The sequence below is a fragment of the Perognathus longimembris genome, chromosome 23 (genome assembly GCF_023159225.1).
Source record: "Perognathus longimembris pacificus isolate PPM17 chromosome 23, ASM2315922v1, whole genome shotgun sequence".
NCBI lineage: Eukaryota > Metazoa > Chordata > Mammalia > Rodentia > Heteromyidae > Perognathus > Perognathus longimembris.
In genome coordinates, this window is record NC_063183.1 from 34537258 (window position 1) to 34557489 (window position 20232).

A 20232-nucleotide genomic window follows, 5' to 3' on the forward strand; every position below is an offset into this window, starting at 1 on the left:
AGGGCAGCGTGGCAGGCCCATCTACTTGTGACAAGAAACCCTCCCCAGCAGCTCCTTGATTAGCTCCCTTCAAATCGCACGGCTGTCCTGGGTTCCTGGGTGTGATTTGCCAATTATACAACCATAGCCTCGAGTTTCGCCATGGACAGTGAGTTACCACTGCAGAATCTGAAGGTCCCTTTGAGCCTCAATAACAGTTATAATCTAGGCAACACAAAGCAGAGGCCAGGAAAAGGAGGCCATATTTGAAGCTTGGCTGTTGAGTAACTTTGGTAAGGAGTGCACCTGTCTCCTATGTTAGCTAATTGATAGCTTCTGAAATTTCAACACACACCTCAACGAAGTTACAAACTGTATGACCATCATGGTCGCAATTTAGGAACAAATACAATTAATCAGTCCATTATCTGTTAAGTCTATGAACACCAAGGGTCTTCTTCAACTTCTGACGTGATAGACAAGGTAGATTTGGCACACTCCCTATGAAGTCATCTCTTCCTTGAGAGAACACCCTGGTTGATAGCTGACTTTCAGACCCAAGCATAGGTTTACCCATAGTTCTCAGTGGTGTCAACTGTAGGTGGAATTAACCTTAAAGATGTTCCGGGTGAATGGTATTTCGCCCTGTGCCTGGGTATAAATTGAGTCAATTATTTATGAGTGGGGCCCAATTTGTTTAAACCTCATTGACCTTTAATATAGTTATGACATATGTCTTGACTGGATTCGTCCCTCTATTGATTTGGTCTGGGCAAAAGAAAACAAGAGGTAAAATAGGCCCTTAGGGTAAGGTGAAATTGTAGGTTATGGGCATGTTAAATTGCTTCAGGATACTTTGTGTCCTTTAGAGTCAGAAAACGAAGCAATAAAGTAGGTTGATGTAAGTAATTCTTGTTTTTAAAAGTGCCTGCAAGTGCTCTTAACAATATCATGGATTTGATAAGATCTGCCTCAGACTTCTTCATTTAAAATGAATATAAAGATGGTAAAGCCGAAGGAATGTTGAAATACTAGTGCTGTGCTAACAGCTTGAGCACTGAATTCACGGGAGAGGCCTGGTAGGCATTCTTGACTATTGTCTGCCATACATGGGGGTAGAATGACAGCCAGAGTCCTGGCCAGGAATTTCCTGGGGGGCATCCCCAGGTGCAGGGGTCCAAATGCTTGCGCTCATTACTTATGTGCTGTCAAGTTCAGACAAGGTTTAAACTCAGGCGATTTTTCAAGTTTTAAATGTCAACATTTGTGATGGAAGAACCTATTAAATCAGAATCTGTTAAATAAGAATGATCCTCTTCTCTACCGCCGCTCCACTGTCTGTGGTTGTTGTGGTGTTGATGGGCCAAGCAAAGAAGTAAAAAGAACAACTGTGGAGAACAGAACAAACAAAAGAGAAAGCGCACTGGTAGCTGAAGGACAAAAGAGTCCTTTTGGGGGAGGTGAGAGTGGAAAGAAAGGTGGAAAGCCAACGTGTCAACGTGAACTGGGTTGGGACACAGTCCTGGGACATTTAGATAGATGGAGAACAAAGGTTGAAGTGTGGCTTATGCAGGGAAAATAAAAGAATGCTTATTTTAAAAAAGTTATTCGGGGACTTCAGACTTAGCTCTGGAGGAGTGCTTGCCTAGAAAGTACAAGGCCTTGAGATGAGTCCTCAACACACAAAAAAAGTTGTTATTAGGCATGATGAGAGCTGTGTTTTGAGATAATTGGGTGTTTAAATTGCTAATAACTTATTTTTGGATGTCTGTTTGTTACTGTTATTACCTTTAGTGGATTTCAGGTTGGTTTTAAGATATGAATTAGCTTGTTTGGTTATATACTAGTTGCTACTATTGTCCTTAAAATTGCTCTCTTTCTTGCTTTTTTAAAGCCTGTTCCTTCTTGCATGCCAATAAGAAGAGTTCTGCTAATTGATTACCCATAAGGAGAGGATATGAAAGACGGAGAGAAACATGGACCTGGAGCTTAGTGTGATGGGGTTAGAAGGTGAAAAGGAGAACATGGATTGCGCCTCTATGTATTCAGTAGAGCTCAGGTGTGCCCTTCATTACTAGAAGGCTAGTTTAAGCTCTTTACAGCCCCGTACAAACGGCACGTTAACTCCGAGATTCTATCCACAGCCTAAGCCCCTGTGTAAGCGTGCCTGAGTGAAAGGCTGTAACAAGCCACGCGATGGAAATGACAGGAACTGCAGGGGACCGGGCATGAGGTGGCAAGTCTGAAGGCAGAAAGCCCGCGGTTCCTTTGCTCCAAAGCTTCATTGCTCTATGGTTGTCATCAAAGATGGTGAAGTACAGGGGAAGGTGTTGGCACTAGTTGGGAGTCATCGTGCTAGCATAAACTCACCAGAAAAGACTTCCTTGTTCTTTTCAGCGCTGAAGGTTGCACACAGGTCTTGTGCATGCCAGGGAAGGGCTAACCCTGGCTTTCAGTGCCTCCTCTCAGCTCCTGACTGGGAAGACCATTCTAGAAGACACAGCTTCAAGGCCACTTGTCCGTGTCTGTCTCCTTTCTGTGCCCGCCAACCACCAACTCTGTTCACACATACAGAAGGCTTTGCTCAAGTGCCCTTGACAGACGCATCCTCTACTGGGGGCCATAGCATCTATCTTCAAAGTTTATCTTCTATTCGATGATAGGAATAAAACCACAAAATGATTTATAACAAGAATTTTCAAATTGCCATCGTGCTCCAATACTGATGATATATACAGCATATTTGTATTGGTATTGTTTCCATTTATAAAGACAGACCACCGCAAGTGGCTCAGACTTGTAATCTTAGCTACTCAGAAGGCTGAGATCTGAGGACTGTGGTTCAAAGCCAGTCCAAGAATGAAAATCCGTGAGACTCCTATCTCTAATTAACCACCCAAGAGCTGAAAGGCAAGCTGTAGCTCTGGGGGTAGAGTGCTAGCCTTGAGCAAAAAAAAGATCAAGGACAGCAACCAGGCTCTGAATTCAAGCCCCAGTATTAGCACAATAAATAAATGAAAATAAACAATACAGACCAAAAAAAATTCCCAAACCAAAGAAACCAAGTAATTAAAAAAAAAACCCTTGAAGTTGAACTTCCAGAAGGTTTATCCTGATTTATGAATACTGCATTTCCCAACGAGTCAAGAAAATCTGCAATGCAACCTTTCCTAATTTCTTTCTTGTATTTATTCATAAGTGTCTATTTTCAAGGACAATTATCATCTTGATTAGATTGTAAATCTCCTTGAGGGCAGGCAACTGTGTCTAACCACTAATAAGTACCCACACATTCATGACTGAGCCACACAACAACCTGGGAGGGGGGAGATCAATAATACTTGTTGACTCACTGACTCTATAATACAAATGGCAAAATAATCAGACATTCTGCTAACACCTAATTTGCTCCCTGTAGGTAAGTTTGTCTCTTTGGTGGCATTGATTCTTTCAGGCCGCCAGGGCTCCATTTAGCGAATTACCGCAGCCATGTGCTAACGGGTACCCTGGTGGCCTGAATGAGCCCGAGAGCCTCCCTAATGGAGGACTGTTCCCCCAAGAGGGCCGTGCGCAGTCTTGCTAATATCTCGCTCAACCTTTATTTTCATCGGCAACGTTTGCCTTTTAAGAGGAAAGATTCCTTTGCCTTAAGGCCCTTTAGCTTTTTCATGAGGCAGAAACTCTCAAGTCATAAACAAATAAAAGTGCATTTCATTTACCATATTCTTGCTATTTTACATTATTTTTAAACAGGAAAGTATTGCTGAATTAAAGTGAGTGCCAAGCAGGAAATTCACCATTTTCCTTGCAGCATTTTTCTTAAGTGAGCAGCTTTCCAACAGATCCAGCTGTCAGCGGTGCCCTCCTACCGTTTGACTCGTTCAGAATCCATCCCTCGTGTGTGTGGCACCACACGGGAATTTTGCAAAGCCTTCAAGGAGCACAGCACGCTCCCGAGGTGATTCTTCTCCAACCCAAGCTCCTCAGGCCTTTCAGTTTCGCCTCATATTCTCCACCACACAATAATCCTCCATGCAATTTTAGAAAACCTAACCGAGAACCAAGGGAATGGATAAATTCCTGGCGTCCCAGCAGGGAGTCTCTGTGTTGGATCCCTAGGAATCTGGTGTCTTTTGTTATGTCCTGAGCTAAAAATGACAAGCAGGGTCTTAAGAAGGGGTTGGAGTCTTCTGGACTGTAAAGATGCCAAATTCCCAGTTCCTGTAAGAGGATTGAAACGCTTACGAATCCCAGAGATTTACGAGCAATTTTCTCTTGAGTCAAAACATATGCCACTCTGCGTCCACAGGGAGGAAGGCACTGTGGTGCCCGACAAGCCCGCCCCAAGCTGGGTTCCAGCGTCCTCCTGGCCGGGCCCCGCTGCGGAGCCGCTGCCCCCCAGGCTCGGCCCTCTCGAGCTGGGGGCCACGGACGCGCTGCCCGGGGTGCCCGCCGGCCTCACCCGGCTTCTCACCGTGGGGGTTCTCGATGTCGTGCGCGCTGCGTCATTTTAGTTGCACGCCTGTCTTTTTGCCCTGTGGCCTGTCCTGCTCTCCTCTTGGACACCCACCGAAGGCGCTGGCTGGCCTGGGGTTCGCTGGGGGCACCGAGCGTGGCAGGCTGCTCGGGGGCCCAGCCTCGATCCCAGGCCAGGCTCCTGGCTGGGGAAGCTCAGCTCCGTCCTCACCACGTCGGTGTATCGGAAACTTCCTGCTGTCCGGATCTTGTAGCGAGCACGTTTCAAGTTATGCAGATATACGACATTGTATAGATGAAAGCATTTGTCCTTGCTTCTGCTAAATAGCTGTTCATACTTTTAGCTTCTCCTCAGAACTACTGATTTTTACAGAGCAGAGATTGAATTTTATTGGCCTTGCCATCCTCCTTCCTGCATGGCGAGAGCCTGGGCCCAAGTCCATTATGCAGTAAGCGGTAATGGTAACATTGGTTTGGTAGAGGCATCATTGGGAAATAGATTTTAATTTACAGAAGTTGACTCAAGTTTTCTATCACTCTTGGATTATTATGGCTTGCAATTTTGGTAATCCTAAAGGGAATATTTATAGACTACTTAGGCAATTTACAATTATTTTCTCTTTACATGCAATACTAGTTAATCTATTGCATATTAAAATAAAAGGCTTGTATGAATAGTTTAGTTTAAAATGTTTCTGTGTTGCAAAATCAGGAAAATAAAAACACACAAGTGTCATGGCTAGCTTTGTGTGTGTGTGTGTGTGTGTGTGTGTGTGTGTGTGTGTGTGTGTGTGGTCTTGTAAGCAAAACAGCCTGTAAAAAGCTATGTGGAAGTCAAGAGTGTAGACCAATGGTCAGGTTTCAGGAAACCACTTCCTTTGCCTTTTGGGCTTGATTTATTTAAACACCTATTGGAGACCTGACATGCGTGCAGATGAATCTGACTTTTTTTTTTTTCAGTGCTAGAGCATAGAATCTGGGGCCTCATGTAGGCCAGGCGAGCACTGAGCTATCCCCTTCGCCTGGGTTATGTTTTGAAGAAACTACTGGTGAGGCAAAGTGATCCATTTGTTAATTTACTGCAGAGAAGATTGTGTTTTAAAGCCTAATCCTCTTTATGACAGTGCTTTGGTCAAAAGAATATGGCAAGAGAATATTGATGGTCTAGGGAAACCCGTGCTTCTTACGGAAAGAGCACCTTGTCTCTTCCTTGTTATGGAAGTCACAGAGTCCTCAAGAATTCCATGTGCTGGCCATTTTGTCTGAATTACAATGTTCTTCCTGAATTTTAATTTTTTCCTCTTTGTTCTAATTTCCATCTCGAGATTTTTCTCTTTTGTGCATATGAAATATAAGTGTAAAAAGAACCCCAAACTCAAAATGATAGCCGGAGGACAGGAAAACAGAGGCTGATTATGGCAAGACGGCTTCATATATTATAGAGACAGAGCCTCACGGAGTCTCAGCAATTTATTTAGCTGTGTCTGGGTGCTTGCTTAGGGAGCTGGAGATCTATTCTTTCATTCTATCATCAGCTCTTGCTGTCAATTAATTAGAATATATATTCCTATTAATTCACGGATGTGTGCTGCCTTCTTTATGTAACTACAAGCGTTTCCGTGAGAATGCATCTGTCCTTTGTGATGACACACGCGGCTCCCACCGCGGATTTTACTGTTTCTCTCCCAATCTCCACAAATGCGTCTTGCCAAGCTGTGCAGATGCTTTTTAGGTTGGAAATACATGGCTGCTTTGAATAATATTTTTAAATGTTGACAGTGTAGATTTTTACTGGATGTCTTTGCAAACATTTCTAAGTAAAACTCATTTAACAGATCAGAAAATTAGGCCACGGATTATTCGGCTATAGCATACAAACCAGATGATGGACCATCTTCTTTGCATTTGTGTGCGTTAATTGTCCAAGGAGTTCTGTCGTCCTATTTCCATAATGCACAAATGGTCTTTGACCACATGCATGCCTTGATTACTCTCTCTTACCCTACTTTTTAAAAACAACATTTAATGAGTTTCATTATTTTATCTTCCTACATGCATATATTTATCTTAAATATAGTTCAACCTTGGTCCCTCCACCGCCAATAATGCACTTATCTTGCAAACAATAAGGCAGCCAGTCTACTTGTGAAGGAATCCTGACACTGTGAAGTCCACCCTCTCCGTCTCCAGCCCCGGGTCCCCGGCCTGCCCTCTCCGTCTCCAGCCCCGGGTCCCCGGCCTGCCCTCTCCGTCTCCAGCCCCGGGTCCCCGGCCTGCCCTCTCCGTCTCCAGCCCCGGGTCCCCGGCCTGCCCTCTCCGTCTCCAGCCCCGGGTCCCCGGGTCCCCGGGGCGCGCTCTGCCTCGGCCACTGGCATTTCCACGCGCCCTTGCCTGATGCGGGGCTCTCAGAATCATCCCTGATGGATGTCCCCTATTTCCCACATGGAATCCATCATCAGACCAGTCAGGTCTCCCACAGAAACGTCCTCTGGCTGAAGTCCCTCTTCATCACCCTCACGGCCACTGGCCGGGCCCTCATCATTTCCGCCCGGGGTATTAACACGACCTCCCATCCGCCGTCCCCGGCATCTGTCTTTGTCCCCTCGATTTCATTCCTCACGGAGGCACCGGCGATCTTCCGGAGAGCGATTCTCATCAAGTCACGTCTCTCCTTCCAGGCCTTGGAGGTGGCCGCTGGGCGCCCGGGCTCCCAGCCCCGCACACACGGGCCTCCGAGGCCGGGGTGGCGGAGGAGCCTCCCCCGCGGCAGCTCCGGGCCGGCCCCGCCACCGGGACCCCAAGGCACGCCAAGTATTCTCCCCCACCTGCAATGCTCCTCTCTCCTCCATGGTTTAAGACCAGGCTAACGCCCTGTCTGTCCTGACACCCAGAGGCAGAGCCGTGCCCACCTGCTCCGGACTCTCATCGCTCTGCTGCTTCCCTGGGCACATGAGTTCTTTTGTTCTCAGCGATGTGTTTACAGGCCAGCATGAGGAGTCCTCTTTGTGAGGAGAGGACTCTCCCAATGTCTGGCACACACATTTGAACTTGTCAAGGATAAAGGCACTGAATAAACGCTGCACGAGTGAGCAAATGATCCATGCTGATCCCTTCGCCATATAGTATTTTGAAATGATACCAAATGATTTTTTTTTTACTTAGGAATGTGATATATGCTTCCCTGAAAAGTTCAATATTCTAGAAAAAAAACAAAGAAAATATAAGCAATAATAATAACCAAAAAACCTCATGCAATTTATAAGCATAGCCCTAATTGAAATGGCACTTGGTCTGTGAGCTAGGACAAGGAGGCGTCTGTAGAAGTTGGGCCCTGGCACCGTCAGTGCCAACAACGAATGGCAATAATAGATCAGATATGGAGAGATGGTTTTGCTAAGTAAACATGGATAGAAATGGCGTCTGACCCGGGGTGGTCATTAAGGGAAGCAACATGAGCAGTGCCCCTTCCACAGGCCCGGAATCTCCTTGGGCTGGGGAAAGGCCGCCCCGGCCCTGGTCCTGGCTGGGTGGTAGCCATACTGTGATTCTACCTCTCTCATGGTTCGGATCCCACTGGTGACCCTCCGTGGGGCTTCGACTCCCGCTGGCAGCCCTGGCTTCTCGGGCCTAAAAGCACCACTGCTCCCCTCGTTCCCTGGACATGAGACAGAAAGCCTCCGACTGCTGCTGGCTTCTGGGTTCCCTGGCTCTTCAGCTCCTCCCTCATTGAACTATCTAGAGTGCAGTTCCTTGACTAGGCCCTAGATCCAAGACACTGTCGAGAACAGCAGAGAATGAGGGGAGAGAGAGCACGCGTTTGACTGTCCACAGTGAAGCAAAATCAAATGGCATCTTTTGAGAAGGCGGAGCTGCCCCACGGCTCTGGTGGGTCATGGGATGCTACACGGGGTCTTGTGGGAAACCCCTGATACGAAGCAAGCCCATCAACCGTTTCCTAAGAGATAATCATAGCCCAGCTCCCGAATGGCCTCTGTGAGTGCTGACACTCCTCTCTCGGGACCCCAAGACCCGGCCGTGGTGACTGAGCCCAAGACTGTGAAGGACCCGGGTTCCTTTCCTTGGCTTTCTTTCCAGTAACTAACAAAGGAAGTGACTGAAACATTCTGGAAAAAAAAAATTCACAATTCCTGTTGCCTTTTTTCTTTACCAATTCATAAGACACACCAAATGCTTGAATGAAGGCAAGTTTCAAACCCTCAAAAAGATGACTGCCGTGAAAATGCACACCACAATTTCAAAAGTAACAGACTCATTCCACACAGGCAGCTACACAAACCTTGTTATTACACCCTCTGCAAAAGATGACTTCTGAGGTTTCCATGAGAATAGAAAGATGAATTCTTCTTCTTACCCCCACCTGACATCTGCTATTGTGACTGATCCAACTTTTATCGACAAAAAGGTTCTGGACCTGTAATCACACGTGCTGACTAAGGAAAGAATAACACAGCTATTTTGAGTCAGGATTAAGTTGTGTTGGTTAATGGGTTTGGAAAAACAATATTATACTTGGCTTCTAAATAAATACTGCAGAGACCTCTTGTAAATCCTCCAGTAATTTTTTTGTAATCCTTTACAAGTAGTAAAATCATTGCTGTGAGGCAGACAGGAGAGGAATTCACAAATAAGACATCTGTTATTGTTATATCAATGATGATATACACCCAACTCTGAAATAACAACATTTAAAAAGAAATGGAACCTTATCCAAAATGAGATCTCACTGACTTCAGTGGCTTCATTTGCTGCATTAATAAGAACAAACTCAAGTTTATAATTGGGCGATCTTATCTATTAGCATTACTAATACATCATAGGTATAGAGCTTTATATTTTAGATTAATGGAATTTAAAATGTTGACGAGTTCTATGCTAGCACAAGGCATGCATGGATAGATGAAGACGATGATACATGGAATAATTTTTTTAAAATACTGAAGTTATTTGCCCTTTGGACTATATTTTTAAAGGAACTTTGTACCCACCAATTTTCAGTTGATGTGTTACAAAGTTAAATTACTCTCTCGATATGTTAGAACAACAATGAAGGAGTGGGAAGCTTTACAGCACCTTCCAAGCCTTAATATTTAAAATATTTATGGGAATGATGTGTTGCTTGCGGTGAACACATTTTCCCCCATATACAGGCGAGTGTCAGAACCTGTTTTAAACTGTGCAGGTCATGCTACATTCTGGGTCAGAGCATTTTTAAGAAGACCAAAATGGTGGCAGGGAAATAAGCCATTATTGGGCAGCATGGATTTATGTGCAAATCCAAACAATCTTAAACAAGCCCGTTAGGATGATTTCAAACGGTGTCCAGGAACTTCTTGGATTTTACTTGTCTCCTTTTTGAGACGGAATTTTACTGACCCCAACCTCACCAGATAGCCCATGCTGGCCTTGAACTCAAGAACCTCCTGCCTCCACCTCCCGGGGGCTGTGGGCATGGGCGGGGCCATCCTGCTCCTTGTATGGGTTTTCAGCCCAAGCTGCATTCAGTCCTTTCCAAGAAGCCCTTGCTTGGGGCTGGGGATATAGCCTAGTGGCAAGAGTGCCTGCCTCGGATACACGAGGCCCTAGGTTCGATTCCCCAGCACCACATATACAGAAAACGGCCAGAAGCGGCGCTGTGGCTCAAGTGGCAGAGTGCTAGCCTTGAGTGGGAAGAAGCCAGGGACAGTGCTCAGGCCCTGAGTCCAAGGCCCAGGACTGGCCAAAAAAAAAAAGAAAAAAGCCCTTGCTTAACGCTGGTGACAATGGGAGTCAGCATTGGAGCACTGTGGAGACCGCTGTAGGGAATCCGAGCTCACAAAGCAGGCCTGGCCCGTCTCCTGCCGGGTCTTTCCTTCTCACTTTCTTTCCTTTCTTGCTGTTTTTGTTTTTTGGTTGTTGTTAGTCCTGGGGCTTGAACCAGGGCCTGAGCACTGTCCCTGAGCCTCTCTGTGGTGAAGGCTAGCACTCTACCTCTTGAGCCACAGCGCCACTTCGGGCCTTTTCTGTGTATGTGGTGCTGAGGAATCGAACCCAGGGCTTCATGCATGCTAGGCAAGCGCTCTACTGCTAAGCCACATCCGCAGTCCTCCTCCTCACTTTCTTAACCCATTCCTCTTCCACCTTTGTGTGTAGACTCCAAGGGCAATCTGGCCCCGGGCATCTCCACAGCCTGGCCCTTCTCTCCTTCACGGAGTAGCTCAGGGAGTGGGGAGGCAGGGAGCCCCGGGGGAGCCCCGCCCGGGACCTGAGCCCCTTTCCAAAGCAGAGCCCAGCACCGCATGACACACGGGAAGCCATGGAGCTCGCTCTCTCCAGAGTCAGGATGGACGCCCCGTCACGGGGCCTGCTTTCATACAGGTCGCCACTTTCTCCCACTGGCTCATTCAAATTCATTTAAAAGTTCATTAAGTTCATTTAAAATCAGTTAAATTTAGCGGATACGTAAAACACTTGATAAAAGGACATATTCGTGCGCGAGCGTGTGCTGTTGTATTTGCTCTTCGTGTGCCTGAACTTTACACTGATGTTAAGATAACCCTTCGCTTACATTCTCCTGGGCGCTGACAGGTGGCCATTGTGGAGAACGCGGGTGGGAATGGCGGGGCTGCATCTCCGCGCGCGGCTCACCGCGCCCCCGCAGCCCGCGCCCGGAGCCCCCGCAGCCCGCGCCCGGAGCCCCCGCAGCCCGCGCCCGGAGCCCTCGCGCCCCGCCCTGCGCAGTTCCTGGCAGTAACTCTTCCGGTGGAGAAGCACGTCGGATTCTGCTCAGGCGTGGGATCTAGGGTTGTTGTGCTGGGGTGCGCTCTCTGTCCCCCGAGCTCCAGGGCTAGTGGCCCCTCTCCCGGCTTCCCCGCGTCCCAGCGCTCCTCCCTGTCTCACCTGCAGGCGGGCGGCGAGGCCCTGCTCCTTCTTGCCGGTGGCCTTTCCCCAAGCCTAGGTCTATTCCAGGTACGGCAGAGTTCACATAGGCTCTGGAGCCTCAACCCGGCCGGACGCGCGCCCCTTCGCACCCCGAGTCCAAGGAACACACACGGCGCCCGTCAGCGGCAGTCTGCGTCCGCCGCGTGAGCACGCGGGCCCCGCTCTCCTGGGGCACCGACGCCATCGCTCGCCACAGGCCTGGCACGGGCCAGGTTCCGGGTGGATCCCCGCATCGCCAGCAGGGGGCTCAAAACAGCACGCACCTTCCACCCTTCCCCGCCGACCCAGCCCCGCCGCAGCGGCTACCGCCTTCGCTCGCGTGCCGTTCGTTGTCTGCCTGGCGTGTGCCTGGCGCTTGCCTTTCTTCACGCCACGCTGGCTCTCACACGCAGTATCAGCCCTACGGGTGGAAAGCAGCCATTCCCCCGTCCAACTTCCCTGCCCATTCGGTTGCTCCTGGATAGCCTCTGCAGGAGCGTGTGCCTCCTAGGCCGGCGTCAGAGACTTCAAGGAGGCAAACCAAGGCTCCGAATCACAGGCCCTATGCGGAGGGAACGCGCTGATCCAGGGTTTAGACGCGCGGGGCTGACGAGAGCCCCCGCTCCTCTCATTCTAGTGGGCTACGGCGCCCGCTCAAGCTCTGGTTGTGGGAATGAGGTATATGAGACTTGTGTAGGCCCTGGAGTTACTAGAACAATTAAGTTGTAACTGCAAGTAAACAATGGACAATTCTTTGGTAGAAATACATTCCAAATACTGTGTGGAAATGCTTATACTGTATTATTGCTTTCCTGAAATTTATATTTAAGTTTTTCCTTCCTTTCTAAATCTATCAGTGCTACAAGCAGTCAGTAAAGCACACCATGCCCATGATTACTCAAGTGTGAGGAATGTGTTCCTTGAGGCTGAAAAGAGGAAACTTTTATTAGCAAGTCCTAGCCTGTTAGAAATGGAAACTTGTTTTTTAGTGGTTATCCGGTCCCCATTTTACCAAGGCGTAAAGAAGAGCTGTGGATGGGGCCAGGGACACATTCTGCAAGGAGTCCGAGGCAGGAGTTGAAGCCGGGGATCCCGTGTCCTTGTGTAAAAGAATGGAAGGGTCACCTTCCACGCCAGCCCTAGACGGGAACGTCAGGGAGACTCCATCTCAACGGAAGAACAGGCGCGGTGGAGCCTGCCCATCAGCTCAGCCACACAGGCACGGGTTGGGGTTCAAGCCTTTTCTAGGGGAGGAAGCAAAACCTTATCTCAAGGTAACCAACACACACAAAACATGGGCTGTAGGCATGGCCCAGCGGTAGAGTGCTTGCCCGGCAAGCGCGAAGCCTAGAAAGCTGCCGGTAAAAGAAGCGGGGGGCAAGGGGTGGACCCAGAAACCGTGGGGCAAAGGTGAACCAATGCAGCCGCGATACGCACTGGACACTGCTGAAAATGAGCAGCACAACCGGGGTGGGGGGGGAAGGAAACTGCGAGAAAACGAGGGAGGGGTGACACTGCTAAAAGGAAATGCACTCAATACCCGGCCTATGTAACTGTAACCCCCCCATACATCTTTACAGTATTATATTTTAACAAAGAAAGAAAACATTGAAACTCCTCTAGAACAAATACGGCATTTTAGAAATGAATGTCAACTATAATAAAAACAAAATAAAGACTGTACAGAATTTATTTTTTAAAAAAAGAAGCATGGAAGCCCACGTATTACAAGGGCTTCACAAACACCTGGGCCACAAAGACGATGGACTTGAGGGGCGCGTGCTACGGCGCTAGGTGTGTTGCACACCTGTACACTAGCATGATCCGAAACATACGTGTTCCCTTTTAGGGTTGGGAGAACGTGTTGATATCTCACATGTATTCTCAGAAGCCCGTGGTACACGTAAAAGGACGTCGAGCTCAGCAAGCTTTGACGTTCCCAAAGTCTGCAGAGGTGGGGGAAGGAGGAGGGGAAGGAAGCGAATCGCAGCTGCTGGCTCGGGGCTCAGCGCTGGGGAGGAGGCCTCTCCCCTTCCCGTCTGGTTTGGCTTTGCTGAGTGGTGCCGTGGTTGACTCTTCCCGCGCCCGTAGGTAAGGATTCCACCACTTGGCCTCCCCCAAGCCCTGTGGTTCGTGGTTTGGGTTTTGAGAGGGGCCGGCGATGGCGCCTCCCGCGGAGCTGGGATTTTCGGCACGTGCCGCACCGTGCTGTGTGAAATGTGGCTGTCCCTAAACAGGATGCGGCGTGAGCACAAGTGACACCCGACTTCAAAGACTTGACACCGAAAAAGGTACCTTTCAGTAATTCTTACATGAGTCGCATGTGCAAGTACTGTGGAAATATTGGTTTACGTAAAATACACGACGCGAATAGTTCTTTATACGTTTTTACTCTGGCTAACCAAGACATTTAAATTATACCAAGTGCATCTGATTACATTTGTTTTGGACTGCATGTTCTAGAAGACCATGGGAGGGAGAGAGAGAGCGAGAGAGAGAGCGAGCGAGAGAGAGCGCTCCAGACATACAGATACATAGTCATCTTGCCATTTTTCTATGATGGATAATATTTAACTCATCCATTTGCTTTCGAGAAAACTTGGGGACTGTTTTGGTAAGCACAGTTATGTTCCTATAAGTTAACTTTATTAAAACACTTTAGCTCGTGTAGGTTAATTGTGTAAGAGGGTTCGTCGTGGTATTTACAACACACACATATTATCTATTTGGCCAAATTCTCTTTCCAAATGACTCTTCCCTCCTCCTCCTCCCTCCCCCACCTTTTGAGTGTGGGCTGGGCTTCATTAGGCGTTCCCATTGCTGTCAATGAGCTCCTCCCCCTCCTCTCCCCCCCTTCCCGTCCTCCCCAAACCCTTTCCTCTCATCACCAGGCCCGATGGTTAGTTTGGTTGTTTGTTTTTGGGGTCCAGTGTCTGCTTCTGAGACGAAGCTCGCCACGCTTGTCTTTCCCCGCGTGGCCATCGCAGGAGCCGAAACGTGCCGCCGCCGTCGTCCCTGTTGCTGGACAGAAAGCGGTTGGCGTTGGGTTTTCCTTTCGGGGCTCGGCCGCTGGAAGCTGGGGCGCCCGCCCGCCTCGGTGGGGGCGACAAGCCGCGTGGGCTGAGCCCGCAAAGCAGGCCGCAGCGCCCTCCCTCCTGCACAGCGCGGCGGGGGCACTGCAGGACCGGGAGCCCTGCCCTCCTCCCGCGTGTTTCCTGAAATGCTTTAGAGCCCCCCCCCGCCCCCCCCCACCCCCCCACCCCATCCGGGGCTGCTGTTCCGGCCCTGTGCTTTCTGGCTCTAGCCCCTTGCTCCTTACTTTTATTAAAGAGAGAGAAAGAGAGAAAGCAAAATGCCCTCCCCCCCCACCCGTGACATCCACTTAGGCCTGGGAGGGAGAAACGCTGCGTGTTCCGGAGTCCCCCCGCTCATTGCTAACCTCATCTTTGTTAGTGCTCCTGTACTCCTGCTGACCTTTCGTAGCTCTGGTTTTAATTCTCTTCATACACCAGCTTTCAGTGGAGACTGTGCTTTAAGTCACGAAGGTCAAATTTCCGAGCCCTTGTGTGTTCACCCAGTGATTTGTAGCCCTCTGTAATCCCTCCCCACGCGGGCGCTGCCGTAATGAGGGGCCAGGGGCGGCCGGGGCCGAGGGCACCGGCTCTGCACCGTGGCCGTCTAGTTCTCTGTGTGCATGCAGAGCAGCTCCTCTTAATTTCCTAGATGCAAGGGGGAGGGAGGGAGGGAGGGAAAGAAGTCCCTGAATGTCATTAGAACATGTGGACTTGGTGGTGGTGGTGGTGGTGGTGTGTGTGTGTGTGTGTGTGTGTGTGTGTTCCACACTAGCAAAGGGGAGGAGAGGCTCCTGTCAGTGCTACAGAGGAACAAACGCACGAGAGGACACTGCAGCCCCCGATGCCCCATCCAGAGGGAGAGTCCAAACACCCGCCCGCTTCCTGCCACCCAAAGCTTCCTTCCCTCCGGCTCTCCGGAGCGACTTCTAACCATACTCTGGGCGTTGTGCTTCCTACGTCGATTCTCACGCATCTACCATTTGCTTTCCAAGCTGCTGCGATTCTTACACAGTCAGTCGTGCTGCTCGTGCAAAGCCCTTGGTGTGAACCAGCGCATCGCAGCAGGGCCTCCTCGTCCCCGCACTGGGCCCCGAGGGGTCAGCCGCCACGTTGGCAGAGACCGGACCCGTGGGGCTCCCGGGCCGAGGAGCCCTGCAGCAAGCCAGCTCGGCCCTTCCGGGGCGTGTTTAACTTGCACGGGGAATCATTTCAAAATTCTGTGTATGCACAGATTCACCTAAAGATCCACTCAATGCTTCTGTGAGCAGGGCAGCAAATGGAAGTTCCTGCTTCTCGAGAGGATTGCTTCCCACCCACGTCCAATCTCTCCAGAGGTCAGTCGCTAAGTGTTTGCTTAAAAAAAATGTCCTCGACTTTTCTCTATGCCTTTGCACACGTACACGTGCACTCTGTCTCACACATGTGTATCACCTCACTCTATCTACTCACGGGCCACATACTGTCCCGCGAGGAGCTCCAGGAGAACACCCATGTTTCACCCACAGATTCCCCGCTTTCTCTTGAGTGTGAGACAGGCCGACAGGAACATGAATTCCCGTCCTCCACCAGCCTCTCCGGCCAATGGCCATTCGGGATAATCTCACTTTTTTTTTCACGGTTACAACAATGCTGCCAAAGCTATCTCTTCCTGTGCCTGCCTATGTAGAAGAGTTCTTCAAGTCCACACCCAGGGAGAGATTTTTTTTTTTTGGGGGGGGGGTTATGCTCAAAATCCAACCCAAGAGCGAACCTCATTGGTGACGAGAACTGCTCCCCACATGCATTTAGGAGGAGGTGCTGGCCCTCGTGGATACCCTCCCGGGGCCCGGCCCGGCAGGCCCTGCCCGGAAGCCGCAGGGATCACGTGGGACGCGGGACCGGGAGCAAGGCCAGGGGGGGCTTGTCCACGGGTCACACCTGATAGGCGGCCGCCATCTGAGAGACAGACAGCAGGACGGAAGGACAGGCCACTCCTCTCCGAGACCTGCTTCGTATTGTGTCTCTCTCCAATCCTCCAGACACGCTGGGCATTACAAAATGGTGGCAAGTGTTAGGGAAATCCTGTAGGGAACAAGGGGAGAGGTGATTCACAGTGTTCCCTATGGTGGGAGTGGGAGTTTTCTTACGAGAGACAGACAATGCTGGTTCTTCATCGTGCTGCCTCCAGCATTCGGGGAGAGGTAGCCGACAGTCTGCAGTGAGTCGGGGAACCGAGGCTGCCGGAGACCGTGGTGCCTGCGGCCTTCGCAGCCCGGGCCGGGGCAGAGGCCGAGCCCAGCCCCGCAGGTGGAGGCCGCTCTTCCTCACCAGCACCTCTGAAACAAGATGTGCGATCTGTGCTCTCCACACGGGAACAGGCAGTGGTACTGGGTTCCTAAACCCGTTACCCACTCACCAAGCGAATGCACTGCCACTGCTGTTGAGGTTTTATCACTTATGATTTAAAAGCTACCGCCTAGGACACGGAATAGGGGGTTGTGCGTTTGCACAGAGACACAGCACACAGAGATGGACAGATCCGTGTTTCCCATCAAACATCTACTGTATGTTTCACTGGGGAGACAAGACCCATGTGTTTTGCAGAAGCTTTTAAAGCTGTTTCATTTATTTTATTAGCCTTTAATGAATGTAATTAGAACCCAAGTAATTAAATGCAATTGTGCTCAGTATGTTCCTGTTGTAAATTGCCCTAAACAATGTGCATCGTGTGAACAAATTTGTGGGATTAATCGAGGATAGATAATGTTTTTGGATAGTATTTCACACTAAACGGCCGCAGAGAGAAACAAAGAAGCTGGCGCAGTGTCATTAATCTTAGTCAACTGGCGGCTCTGGCGTAATTTGCATGACTTAGGCCGTGGCACAGGGCGAGTTTGGCTTGGGGTGGGCGTGAGATCACTGTACTATGTGTGTATTTATTCTCCTTTACTCTCCCCATTTATAAACAGAAAGAAGTTTGCATGGGGAAAGGACTAAAAAGACAATGGTGTTCATGGCCGGAGTTGGGGCGTCCCCGAGTCGTAGCTGGCAATTTCCATGTTCCTTTGTTTTCCCGTGGCGTATTTCTGTTTTATGTATGCTAAGAAGACATCTGTGACTCCTGTCAACATAGAGAAGAAAGCAGATCTGTTACGGCGGGGTAGCGAGACTCCAGTGAAGGAAGTTTGGCTATTATTTCTCCTCCTATATCTAATATGCGTTGATTCATTGCTCTGGGAACCTATCTCCTTTGCAAGAGGCACTTCTCAATTGCATTACAGAAGCCCTTCCAACTCCACTTTCAAAAATACCATTTGGAAATAAGCACTTGGAAGCCGGGAGAGCAAATGCAAATGCTTTCCTTTTCCATCCCAAGATGTAGAATGAAGCTCGGAGACACAGAAACAATTAGATAAGGCATTCTAAGAAAAGCACACAAATGGAGCTCCCAATGTCATAACAGATGACAAACAAAGCGTAAGTGGATTTGGGGAGTTTTGCGCGGCGGTGCGTGCGGCCTCGTGACCTGGCAGACACGCTCACGGTGGCCGGCACGAGTGGACCCGACGGTTCTGCGCCTTCCGCCGGTCACAGGGCCGTGCCGCCGGGTAGCTGCGAGGGTGCCACGCAGAGCTACGTCGCCTCCGTGGACGCCGTGGTTAGACCCAGCTCTCGAGAATTTCTAGAGGAAATGGGGCGCTAGGGGCCGCGTGGCGGCGCTCCGTGCGATGGGGCACTGCTCTAGGCGCCGACTCACGGTGCGTGCCACACTGGACTTGGTACCACTTACCTTCTTCTTTTTTCAAAACATCAGGCGTGGGGCTTGAACTCAGGGCCTGGGCGCTGTCCCCCAGCTCTTCTGCTCAAGGCCAGCGCTCTACCACTTCGAGCCACCGCACCACTTCCTGTTTTCTGGTGGTTCATTGGCGATAAGAGTCTCATGGCCTTTGCCACCCTGGCTGGCTTTGAACCGTGACCCACGGATCCCAGCCTCCTGAGCAGCTAGGATGACAGGCGTGAGCCTCTGGCACCTGCTTCTGTTTTGTTTTTACTCGTTTCTTCTAGTCTTTAAAGAACTATCAATGCTAATCTTCCTAGAGTTCAATTAGGAGCCTAAGATTGGGTGAGTTTTACCCTCCGCAAAGAAGCGGAACTCTCTCGCTTTCGTGATTACGCATCTTTGGATAAAATGGGGTCACAGAAAGCGGCCGCCTTTCTCCCTTACACCCGCGTGAGTGGGGGGGTGGGGTGGGCTCGCGCGTGCGGACCCCCTGTCTCCAAGCCTGCCTTTGCTGTTGGAAACAGCAACACTCGCCGACCGGTGAGCGTCACGAGCTCCTCTCGCGAAGCCGCCGCCTCGGCCGAGCCCCTCGGGAGGGACTGGGGGCCATAGCCCTCGCCCCAGCCTGATCCCCAAGACGGCTCGGGGCGTCACCCACCCCCCAGTGCTCCGAAACGGCTGCCCCCAGCCCCGCCTCGTGTACGGGGGGGGGGGGGCAAAACGCGCAACTCCCGCGGAGCCTCGCACGGCGCCGTGTCCACGCACCACAGGCTCGGCGTGTGCGCGGCTCCTACAGCCTGCCAGCGAGCTCTGAACTGACCCCCGGCGGCTCCCACACGCAGTGCAAACACACACGGGCGCCAAAGACAGCTTTTCTGTTTTTAAATCAGAGTTTTATCAGCATTAAGACTTATTATGGAAATTTAAAAAATAGATACACAGATTTATTATTATTATTATTATTATTGTTATTGTTATTGTTATTATTATTATTATTATTTGGCCAGTCCTGGGCCTTGGACTCAGGGCCTGAGCACTGTCCCTGGCTTCTTTTTGCTCAAGGCTAGCACTCTGCCACCTGAGCCACAGCGCCCCTTCTGGCTTTTTTTGTGCATGTGGTGCTGAGGAATCGAACCCAGGGCTCCGTGCATGCTAGGCAAGCGCTCTACCGCTAGGCCACATCCCCAGCTCCAGACACACAGATTTAAAAAATAGATACTGAGGCACATTTGCCATAACATGCCTAGGAAAATCCTCACTGAGAGAGGTAGGTCCCTAAGAATCGCGTGTTATACGCAAGTGCACTTGTTTCGGACATCGTTTTTAGATGATACCCGGGAAAGACATTGCTCAGCGATCCGCTTCGTGTCGCTTTGCTTTCTGCAGCTCTTGGAGCTTTCTGCCCTTCGCATTCCTACGGACAAAGCCACTTCACAAGAGCTGAGGCGCCAGCGTTAGAGACAGCGCATTTCTAGAGGCCCCCACGCGTGCCATCCGGACAGACGTGCGCGACAGATCCCGCCTGGCGCGGGGGGCTCGCGCGCTGCCTCCACTCCGTCCACACCCTTGCGGCCCGCGTTTCGGCGTCGGCTGTGTGCAAGCCGGGATGCCAGGCACCTCCTGCGTTTTCTTGCCTTTCCTGAAGGAGGAAGACAGAGTCTACGCCAGATGTTTCCAGAAGGGATTCCGCGAGGGCGGCAGGGCCAGCGGGCGGGGCAGGGCTCAGGCGGGGGCCAGGCCAGGCAGGGGCCCCGCAAAGCTACCCAACCTGTCCGCGTCTCCGCTGCCATCGCACGTGGGATGCCGTGGCGCGTTAGGACGTGGCGCTGGAGGCTGTTGTAGGTGAAATCAGTTCAAGGACAGTGCTGTATGTTCTGGAAGACGCTAATTGCCATTTGTGCAATCATTTGTGTGTATTCATTCTTGGGGCTGGGTATCCTTTGGGGGCTCCTGACCCCCGAAGAGGCAGCCCCGGGCTCTGTGATCCACGGCAGTCAGAATCACGTGGGTCTTTTCCACTTGCAT